Genomic DNA, 12,017 nt, shown 5'->3' with positions numbered 1-12,017 from the left:
AAACTTTCAACCCAGGATCTTGTATCCAGCTAAACTGAGTTTCATCTATGATGGAGAAATTAAATACTTCAATGACATTCATATGTTGAAAAAATTTGCCATAAGTAAACCAGCTCTTCAGGATGTTCTCAGACCTATCCTCCACAATGACCAACCCAATCCTATACCACAAAAGTAAACTCACTCAGAAACTTCGGATCAAACTCCAACTTCCACACTGGCGAAAGGATTAAAAATGTCCACTGGACCTTTGAAAAACTCGATACCCAAAATTCCACCAGACTTATCCTTACTCTCCATCAATGTGAATGGCTTAAACTGTCCTCTAAAGAGGCATAGGTTAGCTGACTGGATACAAAAACTTAAGCCAGATATTTGTTGCATACAAGAGTCACATCTCAACTTAAAAGACAAATACAGACTCAGGGTGAAAGGATGGTCATCCATATTTCAGGCAAATGGTAATCAGAAAAAAGCAGGTGTTGCAATTTTATTTGCAGATACAGTAGGCTTTAAACCATCAAAAGTAAGGAAGGACAAGAATGGTCACTTCATATTTGTTAAGGGTAATACTCAATATGACAAGATCTCAATTATTAATATCTATGCACCCAACCAGAATGCACCTCAATTTATAAGAGAAACTCTAACAGACATGAGTAACTTGATTTCCTCCAGCTCCATAATCGTTGGAGATTTCAACACTCCCTTGGCAGTGTTGGATCGATCCTCCAGAAAGAAGCTGAGCAAAGAAATCTTAGATTTAAACCTAACCATCCAGTATTTAGATTTAGCAGACATCTACAGAACATTTCATCCCAACAAAACTGAATACACATACTTCTCATCAGCCCACGGAACTTACTCGAAAATTGATCACATTTTAGGTCACAAGTCTAACCTCAGTCAATTTAAAGGAATAGAAATTATTCCATGCATCTTCTCGGACCATCATGGAATAAAACTTGAATTGAGTAACAACAGGAATCTGCATACCCATACAAAAACATGGAAGTTAAATAACCTTATGCTGAATGATAGCTGGGTCAGAGATGAGATTAAGAAAGAAATCACCAATTTTTTGGAACAAAATGACAATGAAGACACAAGCTATCAGAACCTCTGGGACACTGCAAAGGCAGTTCTAAGAGGGAAATTTATAGCACTGCAAGCCTTCCTCAAGAGAACGGAAAGAGAGGAAGTTAACAACTTAATGGGACATCTCACGCAACTGGAAAAGGAAGAACATTCCAACCCCAAACCCAGTAGAAGAAAAGAAATAACCAAAATTAGAGCAGAATTAAATGAAATTGAAAACAAAAGAATAATACAACAGATCAATAAATCAAAAAGCTGGTTTTTTGAAAAGGTCAATAAAATAGATAAACCTCTGGCCAACCTAATCAGGAAAAAAAGAGTAAAATCTCTAATATCATCAATCAGAAACAACAAAGACAAAATAACCACAGACTCATCAGAAATCCAAAAAATCCTTAATGAATATTACAAGAAACTTTACTCTCAGAAATATGAAAATCTGAAGGAAATAGACCGATACTTGGAAGCACGCCACCTTCCAAGACTTAACCAGAATCAAGTGGAAATGTTGAACAGACCCATATCAAGTTCAGAAATAGCATCAACTATACAAAACCTCCCTAGAAAGAAAAGCCCGGGACCAGATGGTTTCACGTCAGAATTCTACCAAACCTTTAAAGAGGAATTAGTACCTATATTACTCAACCTGTTCCAAAATGTAGAAAAAGAAGGAAGACTACCCAACACGTTCTATGAAGCAAATATCACCCTGATCCCCAAACCAGGAAAAGACCCAACAAGAAAAGAAAATTATAGACCAATATCACTAATGAATATAGATGCAAAAATATTCAACAAGATCCTAACAAACAGAATCCAGCAACACATCAAACAAATTATACATCATGACCAAGTTGGTTTTATCCCAGGGTCTCAAGGCTGGTTCAATATACGTAAATCTATAAATGTAATTCAGCACATAAACAAATTAAAAAACAAAGACCATATGATTCTCTCAATTGATGCAGAAAAAGCTTTTGATAATATCCAGCATCCCTTCATGATCAGAACACTCAAGAAAATTGGTCTAGAAGGGACTTTTCTTAAACTGATAGAGGCTATCTACAGCAAACCCACAGCCAATATCATATTGAATGGAGTTAAATTGGAATCATTTCCACTCAGATCAGGAACCAGACAAGGCTGCCCATTGTCTCCATTGCTTTTCAACATTGTAATGGAAGTTTTAGCCACCGCAATTAGGGAAGAAAAGGCGATCAAGGGTATCCATATAGGGTCAGAAGAGATCAAACTCTCGCTCTTCGCAGATGATATGATTGTGTATCTGGAAAACACTAGGGACTCTACTACAAAACTCCTAGAAGTGATCAAGGAATACAGCAGCGTCTCAGGTTACAAAATCAACATTCATAAATCGGTAGCCTTTATATACACCAACAACAGTCAAATTGAAAAAGCAGTTAAGGACTCTATCCCATTCACAGTAGTGCCAAAGAAGATGAAATATTTGGGAATTTACCTAACAAAAGACGTGAAAGATCTCTATAAAGAGAACTATGAAACTCTAAGAAAAGAAATAGCTGAAAATGTTAACAAATGGAAAAACATACCATGCTCATGGCTAGGAAGAATCAACATTATCAAAATGTCCATACTACCCAAAGCAATATATACTTTCAACGCACTCCCTATTAAAGCTCCACTGTCATATTTTAAAGATCTTGAAAAAACATTACTTCGTTTTATATGGAATCAGAAAAAACCTCGAATAGCCAAGACATTACTCAGAAATAAAAACAAAACAGGAGGAATCACACTACCAGACCTCAGAGTTTACTACAAATCGATAGTGATCAAAACAGCATGGTATTGGCACAAAAACAGAGAAGTAGATATCTGGAATAGAATAGAGAACCAAGAGATGAATCCAGCTACTTACCGCTATTTGATTTTTGACAAGCCAATTAAAAACATTCAGTGGGGAAAAGATTCCCTATTTAACAAATGGTGCTGGGTGAACTGGCTGGCAACCTGCAGAAGACTGAAATTGGACCCACACCTTTCACCATTAACTAAGATAGACTCTCATTGGATTAAAGATTTAAACTTAAGACATGAAACTATAAAAATACTAGAGGAGAATGCAGGGAAAACCCTTGAAGAAATTGGTCTGGGTGAGTATTTCATGAGGAGAACCCCCCGGGCAATTGAAGCAGCTTCAAAAATACACTACTGGGACTTGATCAAACTAAAAAGCTTCTGCACAGCTAAGAACACAGTAAGCAGAGCAAGCAGACAGCCCTCAGAATGGGAGAAGATATTTGCAGGGTATAACTCTGACAAAGGTTTAATAACCAGAATCCACAGAGAACTCAAACGCATCAGCAAGAAAAAAACAAGGGATCCCATCGCAGGCTGGGCAAGGGATTTGAAGAGAAACTTCTCTGAAGAAGACAGGCGCACGGCCTTCAGACATATGAAAAAATGCTCATCATCTTTAATCATCAGAGAAATGCAAATCAAAACTACTTTGAGATATCATCTAACTCCAATGAGACTAGCCTATATCACAAAATCTCAAGACCAGAGATGTTGGCGTGGATGCGGAGAAAAGGGAACACTTCTGCACTGCTGGTGGGAATGCAAATTAATACATTCCTTTTGGAGGGATATATGGAGAACACTCAGAGATCTAAAAATAGATCTGCCATTCAATCCTGTAATTCCTCTGCTGGGCATATACCCAGAAGACCAAAAATCACAACATAACAAAGATATTTGTACCAGAATGTTTATTGCAGCCCAATTCATAATTGCTAAGTCATGGAAAAAGCCGAAGTGCCCATCGATCCACGAATGGATTAATAAATTGTGGTATATGTATACCATGGAATACTATGCAGCCTTAAAGAAAGATGGAGACTTTACCTCTTTCATGTTTACATGGATGGAGCTGGAACATATTCTTCTTAGTAAAGTATCCCAAGAATGGAAGAAAAAATACCCAATGTACACAGCCCTACTATGAAACTAATTTGGGACTCTCACATGAAAGCTATAACCCAGCTACAACTTAACAACAGGGGGAAGTGGGAAAGGGGGGGGTGGGTAGAGGGAGGGGAATCGGTGGGATCACACCTGTGGTGCATATTACAGGGGTATTTGCGAAACTTGGTAAATGTAGAATATAAATGTTTTGGCACAGTAACTGAGATAACGCCGGAAAGGCTATGTTAACCACTGGGATAAAAATGTGTCAAATGGTTTATGAAGTGAGTGTATGATGCCCCATAATCATATCATTGTATACACTTATGATTTAATAAAAAAAAAAAAAAAAAAAAAAAAACACAAATCTGGCTCAGTGCCTGCAGCTCAGTGGTTACAGTGCCAGCCATATAAACCAGGGCTGGCAGGTTCAAGCGCAGCCCGGGTCTGCTAAACAACAATGACAACTGCAACCAAGAAAAACAGCCGGACATTATGGTGAGCACCTGTAGTCCCAGCTACTTGGGAGACTGAGGCAAGAGAATCGCTTTAGCCCAAGAGTTTGAGGTTGCTGTGAGTTGTAACACCACAGCACTCTACTGAGGGTGACAAAGTGAGACTCTGTCTCAAAAAACACACACACACACAAATCAGATATGTCAGTCTCTATTTAATGATCTGCAGTCTTGCCATTGTCCTTTGAAGAAAATCCAAAGTACTCTCCAGGACCCTGTTTGAACTGGCAGCCACCTGCCGTTCAGCTTCGTCCTTCAGTCACCACACTCAGGGACACCGCCCAGCCTTCTTTCTGTTCCACAGAAGCACCAAACTTTTCTTGCCTGAGGCCTTTCCACTTTTTGTCTGGAACCGTCAGTCCTAGAGCATGGCAAGACCTCAGTTGCCCTACATACGGAGTAAAACCTCTCTCCCCAAAGCTGCTGACCCTAAATTTTCTCCATGGTGTTAACCATCTGGCCGTATTTATTGGGCTGGCTTTGTTCCCTCCCCCTCCTCTCCTGTGATTTGATTCTGGTTGGTCACAGAGATTTGACTGGGAAGAGTGAGTGTAACAGTGGCTCCTCTGACGGAGGTGACCCCCCACGTGGATGGTGGCAGGTGCGTCAGCCAACACTGACTCCTCAGCCTACTTACGGGGTCAGGCCCATGCGGGTCAGTTCTCCTGCTTCCTACTTTGCAGCCGTTCCTATCACACAGATGTACCACTGTGCCCTTTTCATTGCTCAAGAGAAAACCAAAAACTATTTTTGCTAAATGCTTGGCTACCATTGTTCATGCAGCAGCAAGCGTTAAATCGTCAGCTCTTGGTGGGCCATCAGAAACCCAGACATAAACACAGGTGTGTGGAAGTCACTTGTAGAAGTATAGACATCTAGTTCAGTCCTGCAAGGTGCTGACCTCTCACAAAAGTGTCTGTGGTTTCCAGGTCAAGTACTGAATAGTTAGAGAGGCAAGAAGGAGAAAGAGATGGCTGTGAGAGGAAGTCTAGCTCTGAATCCGTCTCCGTCCTTTCCTTCCAAAGCCACCCACGGCCACATGAAAGCTGTCTGTTTTTACAATTCACTTGGCTTGGGTCGTACTATTTTACCTAAAGACTCAGATAAGTGGTGGAATCTGCGCACAATGTCCCTGGCCCTGGAATGGTCAAAGCCAAGGTTGCTGAATCCAGAGATAAGACCCAGGACACAAGACCACGGACGTCTCTCAGACAGAGGCCGGGGTGGAGAAGTTACGGTAGAATGCTTCTGCAGAAAAGGTAGACCAGCGCCCCACCACCATGCTCATGATAAACTGTTTAACTCTGGAGCTGCCCCACAGGTACCCTGAGGGCTTCCCTGGAAGGTGACGTTGGCTATTGAAGTCCTAGAGGTGTCACTGTCATACAGTTCCCTGTGTATTTCTGTTATGGAGACCCCTATCCTGGGAACAAACTTCTGCCTCACTAGGGCTTCTCGTGTCAGGGAATTTATGCAAAAAGAAGGCGTATCCCCCGACCCCCTGTGACCTAGTGGCATCTAACGTCAGAGTCACCATGTTATTTCCTCTGCCTCTCAGCATTTGGACAAGATGACATGTGTGTCACAGCCCTTGTACAGATAGTCCACAACTTACAGTGGTTCAACTTACAATTTTTTGACTTTACAGTGGGTTTATTGTGGAATGACATGGATTTTTGACTTACTGATGGGTTTATTGGGACGTGACCCATCCTACACTGAGCAGCATGTGTACGGGAGTCTCTTCTTCATTTTGATGCTCTCTGCATCCTCTTACCTAAGGGAACTAGCCGGCTGTGATGAATTTAGACTTTTACCTCGTAGAATCTATCTTGGCAGCTCTTCAGATATGTTAAAGAAAAAATACACCCTCCTGCTTCCAACAGTCTTTTCTTCCCATTTCAATTTATAATTTTATGTATCCACTCAGAGCTTTTCACCCATCAGAACACTGTTTTGTTTTCATGAAATACTTTATTAGTTTCTTACGTTTTTTCATCATGAAATGCACTGGATGATAACTCAGCTCTGTGTGGAAGCTCGCTTTTCATATTGCCATTAATAATTCACAAGCTCCATAGAATTATTTCAGACTTTTTAAACCATGTATCTCTCATCTTAACACATCCAGGGTCATTTCAGCTTCTTAGAAAAAAAAAGATGCTTCTGTGACCAGCTTTGCTGCCTCGGGAGACCTTGAATCTTTTTCCTGTTTCTTGTTTCTGAGTTCAGGATGGTCGATGGTTGAAACAAAGGATAGAAATGCTGCAAATAAAGTAACAACCTGTGCCAATTAAGTGCCCTTACAGACTGACAAGTGCCATGGGGCCAGAGGAGAGAAACCTCCGTGTAGCACCCCCAGCTCAGGAGACAAGTGAGCGGGTTCCTGGGTCACTGGGCCAGGTGTGTGCTGCCAGCCCACCAGGGAGCCGCTGCAAGGTCGTGTGTCCCCCGGGGTCCAGACCCCGCCTGGCTGCGCTGGGCATGGAAATCCTACTGATGCTGGTGCACATCTCACACTTACCCCCCAAAGAAGCCAGGCTTAGAAATGTGTGTGAACTGTTAATAGTCTAGGAATGATACAAACTGTGTTTTTGAGACCTCCAGGCCAATTGGGTAGTTGGGGTTTTCTTTTTTTCTTTTCTTTTTTCTTTACTTTTCCTTTCCTTTTCTTTCCCTCCTCTCCTCTCCCTTCCTCTTTCCTTCCCTTCCCTTTCCTCTTCTTTTTTTTTTTTTTTTGTAGTTTTTTTGACCGGGGCTGGGTTTGAACCCACCACCTCTGGCATATGGGCCCAGCACCCTACTCTTTTGAGCCAGGCGCCACCCAACCTCTTCTTTTTTTTTTTTTTTTTTTTTTTTTGAGACAGAGTCTCACTCTGTCACCCTGGCTAGAGTGCTATAGCGCCAGCCTCACTCACAACAACCTCAAACTCTTGGGTTCAAGGGATCCTCCTGCCTCAGCCTCCTGAATAGCTGGGACTACAGGCACCCGCCACATCCCTTGGCTGATTTTTCAATTTTTAGTTGAGATAGGGTCTCACTGCTGCTCAGGCTGGTCTCAAACTCCTAAGCTCAAGCAATCCTCCTACCTCAGCCTCCCAGAGTGCTGAGATCACAAGCAGGAGCCACCGACTTGGCCCTCTTTCTTTCTCTTTCTCTTTTAGGTTGTAAGAAACTTGGTTTTGTAGAGAAGGAATAAGGCTTTTCTTGGGTCTCATTCCTCTCAAATTCAATTTTTGTCAAGTCTCACTGAGATCAATGCTCAAAGTAGCTTGTCTCGTCTGCTTCCTTTATAATCAAGTAGAATCTGTTTCTTTGGGATGTTTTTAAACACTCTCGAAGAAATGAGGTCATTTCCTACACAAATTGGTGTTTTTCTAAAATGACGCATTGGTGAAAGATGGAATAATTTTTTTTTAATTTATTTTTTTATTGTTGGGGATTCATTGAAGGTACAATAATCCAGGTTACACTGATTGCAATTGTTAGGTAAAGTCCCTCTTGCAATCATATCTTGCCCCCATAAAGTGTGACACACACCAAGGCCCCACCCCCCTCCCTCCGTCCCTCTTTCTGCTTCCCCACCATAACCTTAATTGTCATTAATTGTCCTCATATCAAAATTGAGTACTTAGGATTCATGCTTCTCCATTCTTGTGATGCTTTACTAAGAATAATGTCTTCCACTTCCGAAAGATGGAATAATTTTTCACTCCCTCTGGTGTGTATGGAACTGTTATTAGAATTGTGGTGGATTTTTAGGAGCAAGAGAAATAAAAGAGAACTTTATTCATCTGAGACTAGAATTTCTAAATTAACCACAAATGAATCATTCTTCTATATTCGAGAGCTGCTGATTCTGCTAGAAATGTATTAGTGACGAGGCCGATTGATGCATTTCACAATTGTATCTTGCTTGTATTTGTAAATGTGATGTTGCAACGAATTTCTGGGTTTTTAATCAAGTCATCCTTTTTGGGGGGTGGGAGGGGGGAGACAGTCTCACTCTGCTACCCAGGCTAGAGTGGCAGACCTCAGCCTAGATCACAGCAGCCTCAAACTCCTGGGTTCAAACCATCCTCCTGCCTCAGCCTCCTGAGTAGCAGGGACTACGGGCACCCACCACAACACCTGGCTAGTTTTTCTATTTTTGGTAGAGATGGAGTCTCACTCTTGCTCAGACCTGTCTTAGACTCCTGAGCTCAAGCAATCCTCCTACCTCAGCCTGAGGGAGTGCTGGGCTCACAGCTGGGCTCACCATATCCAGCCAATCAAGTCATCCTTAATCTGGCCCTCTTGCTTTCTTGGGGAAGTAGTGTCCCCAAAAGACAGGGATGCAGACCTTGTTACCCCCCTGTTTTAGGGCAGGGCTTCTCAGACCTTCACTGTGCAAATGCATCACCTGTGGGTAATTTTTAACCTTCTGATTCTGAATTAGTAAGTCGGGGTGGGACCCAAGATCTTACATTTCTAACAAGCCCCTGGTGATGCTGTTGTTGCTGGGTCATTGGTCAAATGTAGAATAGCAAGACTTGGGTGACACCTGTGGCTCAGTAAGTAGGGCACCGGACCCATATACCAAGAGTGGCGGGTTCAAACCCGGCCCCAGCTAAACTGTAACAACAACAACAACAACAATAAATAGCCGGGCATTGTGGCACAGGCACTTGTAGTCCCAGCTACTCAGGAAGCGGAGGCAAGAAAATTGCCTAAGCTCAAGAGCTGGAGGTTGCTGTGAGCTATGACGCCACAGCACTCTACCAAGGGCAACAAAGTGAGACTCTGTCTCTAAAAAAAAAAAAGAGAGAGAGAGAGAGAATAGGAAGACTTTAGAATCTCTCTGCATAGAAACCCCTGATTTAATCATTCTGAAATTGAATGGTGAAGGGTAGAATTAAATGCGTTAAATGTGTCGGCATTTGTAAGGACAGGTGGGTGACTGGATGTTTCCTTCCTAAAGGCAGACCTGACGCTTCACACCCTCCCTGCTGGAGACATTCTCTGTACAGAGGCTGCCTCCTCCGTGACCTTCTACTACTATTTTAGGAGTAAACTGACAACGGCTTCTGTTGGAATCCTTGAGCATGGGGGCATCTCTCTGTGTTCCAGCTCCTGACTGCCTAGAGCGAGCAAAGTTCCTGGCACCTGGCCAGGGCCAGTTAGTGAGTCGGATTGAATCAAACTGAATTGATTGAATTTCACTGGAATGATATAAAGATGACCTGGTTTTGTATCTTTAAAGTCACTTGTCTCCTCCCTAAGCAATTTATACTGCTTTTATGTACAGATTTCAAATCATGCTATCTATAATTGATATCTGATTACAGTATGCTGTCTGTAATTGCTGTCTGATTTCCAGAGCTGTATTCCTTCTTTTAGACAATACTCTCCTAAAATGCAACATGAAAAAATAAATATAAGTACAAATTAAAGGCAAAGAATTAGAAGAATAGCAAAGAACTTCTATTCTTAGGAAAACTAAACAAAATTCTGTCTACAATTAGAGGACTTGGGCGATGACTCCTTATTTAAGAATTGTATTCTGGGGATGAGGGAAGACATCCCTGGACGATCTGGGCAGATTCAAACCTTCTGACCCCGAGAGAGTACAGATTATTCTTGGGTCCTCAACAAAATATACCAGACTAAAATATTACAGTTAGTATCTCTGCAGCCTACATGAATTCCAGTAAATTATTGTATCAATCTAAGTATTGCACAAATGAATTGTGAATGCCATTTTTCATTTTTTCAGTAATTGATTGGCTTCTTTTTTTATTTATTATTATTTATTTATTTATTTTGCAGTTTTTGGCCGGGGCTGGGTTTGAACTCGCCACCTCTGGCATATGGGGCCAGCACCCTACTCCTTTGAGCCACAGGTGCCGCCCAGCTTCTTTTATTTTTTAATAGTTTTATTGAGGTATACTTCACATGCCATACAGTTTTGTTTTTTGGGGGTTTTTTTTGGGGGGGAGGGGTTGAGACAGAGTTTCACTATGTTGCCTGGTAGAGTGCCGTGGCGTCACAGCTCACAGCAACCTCCAACTCTTGGACTTCAGCAATTCTCTTGTCTCAGCCTCCCCAGAAGCTGGGACTACAGGTGCCCACCACAACACCTGGCTATTTTTTGGTTTTAGTTGTCATTGTTGTTTGGCAGGCATGGACTGGATTGGAACACGCAGCTCTGGTGTATGTGGCTGGCGCCTTAGCCACTGTGCTACAGGTGCCCAGCCCCTATGCCATACGTTTTATCCACTAAAAATCTACAATTGGCTTTTAATATATCGACAGAGTCATGTATCCATAACTATGATCCATTTTGGAACATTTTCATTACCCCCAAAAGAAATCCTGCAGCCTTCCCCTGTCACCCCGAGTTCCTCCCCCCAACCGCTTGTCCCTTTGCAATCACTAATCTACTGTCTGTGTCTTTAGCTTTGCCTCTTCTGGACATTTCTTATCGATGGAATTGTGCACTACATCAGCTTTTCCTTTACTTAGCATGATGTATTTAAGGTCCATCTACACTGTAGCAAGCCTCAGCACTTCCTTTCCATGACTGGATAATACTTAAATGCGTGGCAGCACCACATTTTGTTTATTCTTTAGCTGGTGGAATTTAGATTGTTTCTACTTTGTAGCTGTTAAGAATAATGCTGCTAAAAACATTTGTGCACAGGTCTTTGTGTGGAAACATGTTTTCTTGATTTTATAATTTTGGATTAAGACCAGGGTACCTACAGTAGGTTACATTGTTTGCCTTTGTTGGGTAGAGCCCAGGCAGCAGCTGAGCCCTTCACCCAGGAGGTGTGCCGTCCACCCCTACATTGTGCCCATTAGGTGGGAATTTGCCAAACCACCTCCTTTCCTCCCCCCAGAAATATGTTTTCATTTCTCTTGGAAAGACACCTAGGATTAAGTTTGCTGAGTAATAAGGTAACTGCCATGTTTTCCAAAGTGACTGCACCATTTTACACTACCGCCAGCGGTGTGTGACAGTGCTGGCATCTCCTTCTCTCCATCACTTGTTGTCATGTCTTTTGTTTTTATTTTTATTTATTTATTTTTTTTTTGAGGCAGAGTTTCACCCTGTCACCCTGGGTAAAAGGCTGTGGCGTCACAGCTCACAGCAACCTTACTCTTGGACTCAAGTGATCCTCTTGTCTCAGCCTCCCGAGTAGCTGGGACTACAGTTCCCCAACACAACACCTGGCTGCTATTTCTATTTTTAGTAGAGACGGGGTCTCACTCTTGCACAGACTGGTCTCAAACTCCTGAGCTCAGGCAGTCCTCCCACCTCAGCCCCCTAGAGTGCTGGGATTACAGGTGTGAGCCACCTCCCCCAGCCTGTCCTCTGTGTTAATGATTACAGCCATCCTCGTGGGTATGAAGTAGTATCTCATTGTGGTTGTGATTTGCATTTCTCTGATGGACCAATTATATGGAACATCT

General features: G+C 42.2%; 1 protein-coding gene across 3 annotated transcripts in view; it reads left to right on the top strand.

The window, feature by feature from the left end:
• SRGAP1 (SLIT-ROBO Rho GTPase activating protein 1) overlaps positions 1-12,017 on the top strand; it is a 318,865-nt gene that overhangs the window by 201,327 nt on the left and 105,521 nt on the right. The window lies entirely within an intron of this gene.

The sequence above is a fragment of the Nycticebus coucang genome, chromosome 12 (genome assembly GCF_027406575.1).
Source record: "Nycticebus coucang isolate mNycCou1 chromosome 12, mNycCou1.pri, whole genome shotgun sequence".
NCBI lineage: Eukaryota > Metazoa > Chordata > Mammalia > Primates > Lorisidae > Nycticebus > Nycticebus coucang.
This window is presented reverse-complemented; position numbering and strand designations above follow the sequence as displayed.